The following is a 2,320-nucleotide window of genomic DNA, read 5'->3' on the forward strand; positions in this document are numbered from 1 at the left end:
AATGTCTGTCCTCTCTGTCTCTTTAAATGTCCCCTCTGTCTCTTTAAATGTCCTCTCTGTCCCCTCTGTCTCTTTAAATGTCCCCTCTGTCTCTTTAAATGTCCTCTCTGTTCTCTTACTCTTATTTGTTTCTGATCTTATCTCTAGATGGGACTACTTTCTATCTTTCCTGTCTGGGACATGGCGTATGGATCTGTCCTCTTCCTCATAGTCTTCCTCATAGTCTTCTTCATAGTCTTCCTCATAGTCTTCCTCATCCTGTCTCTTCTTCATGTCCTCTTCCTCATAGTCTTCCTCATAGTCTTCTTCATAGTCTTCCTCATAGTCTTCCTCATAGTCTTCCTCATAGTCTTCCTCATTGTCTTCTTCATAGTCTTCTTCATAGTCTTCCTCATAGTCTTCCTCAGTCCTGTCTCATTATTACCTGTCCTCTTCCTCATAGTCTTCTTCCTCATAGTCTTCCTCATAGTCTTCCTCATAGTCTTCTGTCTTCCTCAGTCCTGTCTCATTACCTGTCCTCTTCCTCATAGTCTTCCTCTTCCTGTCTCATTATTACCTGTCTTCTCATAGTCTTCCTCATAGTCTTCCTCAGTCCTGTCTCATTATTACCTGTCTTCCTCATAGTCTTCCTCAGTCCTGTCTCATTATCTTCCTCATGTCCTCTTCCTCATAGTCTTCTTCATAGTCTTCCTCAGTCCTGTCTCATTATTACCTGTCCTCTTCCTCATTGTCTTCCTCATAGTCTTCCTCATAGTCTTCCTCAGTCCTGTCTCATTATTACCTGTCCTTCTTCTGTCTCATTACCTGTCATAGTCTTCCTCATAGTCTTCCTCAGTCCTGTCTCATTATTACCTGTCCTCTTCCTCATTGTCTTCCTCATAGTCTTCCTCAGTCCTGTCTGAATATTATCTGTCCTCTTCCTCATAGTCTTCCTCATAGTCTTCCTCATAGTCTTCCTCAGTCCTGTCTCATTATTACCTGTCCTCTTCTTCATAGTCTTCCTCATAGTCTTCCTCAGTCCTGTCTGAATATTATCTGTCCTCTTCCTCATAGTCTTCCTCAGTCCTGTCTCATTATTACCTGTCCTCTTCCTCATAGTCTTCCTCATAGTCTTCCTCATAGTCTTCCTCAGTCCTGTCTCATTATTACCTGTCCTCTTCCTCATAGTCTTCCTCAGTCCTGTCTCATTATTACCTGTCCTCTTCTTCATAGTCTTCCTCATAGTCTTCCTCAGTCCTGTCTCATTATTACCTGTCCTCTTCCTCATAGTCTTCCTCAGTCCTGTCTCATTATTACCTGTCCTCTTCCTCATAGTCTTCCTCATAGTCTTCCTCAGTCCTGTCTCATTATTACCTGTCCTCTTCCTCATAGTCTTCCTCAGTCCTGTCTCATTATTACCTGTCCTCTTCCTCATAGTCTTCCTCTTCTTCCTCAGTCCTGTCTCATTATTACCTGTCCTCTTCCTCATAGTCTTCCTCAGTCCTGTCTCATTATTACCTGTCCTCTTCCTCATAGTCTTCCTCATAGTCTTCCTCAGTCCTGTCTCATTATTACCTGTCCTGTCTCATTATTACCTGTCCTCTTCCTCATAGTCTTCCTCAGTCCTGTCTCATTATTACCTGTCCTCTTCCTCATAGTCTTCCTCAGTCCTGTCTCATTATTACCTGTCCTCTTCCTCATAGTCTTCCTCATAGTCTTCCTCAGTCCTGTCTCATTATTACCTGTCCTCTTCCTCATAGTCTTCCTCAGTCCTGTCTCATTATTACCTGTCCTCTTCCTCATAGTCTTCCTCATAGTCTTCCTCAGTCCTGTCTCATTATTACCTGTCCTCTTCCTCATTGTCTTCCTCATAGTCTTCCTCAGTCCTGTCTCAATATTACCTGTCCTCTTCTTCATAGTCTTCCTCATAGTCTTCCTCATAGTCTTCCTCATACTTGCTCTTATTTTGAAACTCCAGACCGGAGGCTCTGTGGTGTCCCGGTGGTGTCTCTCTCTCCGGTTCTCTCCTCTCACCGTCAGTCAGTCAGAGACCGTCTGAGCGCGCACACGCTGCTCCTCTCTCACGCTCTCTGGCACACGCACACGCACGCACACACACACACACACACGCACACGCACTCAGAGGAGACCCGCTCAGTCGGACCCGAGAGGAGGAGACATCCGGGTGATCTGTGTCCAACTTCTGTCTCTCTGTCCCCGCTCGTCCCCGATGCGAGGCTCGCGTCCGTGCGTCCCGACCTGAGGAGCAGAGTGAGACGCACGCGGAGGAGCAACACGGGACAGACATGCACGGAACCAGTGCTCTGGTGCGCGCTGCGGT

This window comes from Anoplopoma fimbria, chromosome 17 (genome assembly GCF_027596085.1).
Source record: "Anoplopoma fimbria isolate UVic2021 breed Golden Eagle Sablefish chromosome 17, Afim_UVic_2022, whole genome shotgun sequence".
NCBI lineage: Eukaryota > Metazoa > Chordata > Actinopteri > Perciformes > Anoplopomatidae > Anoplopoma > Anoplopoma fimbria.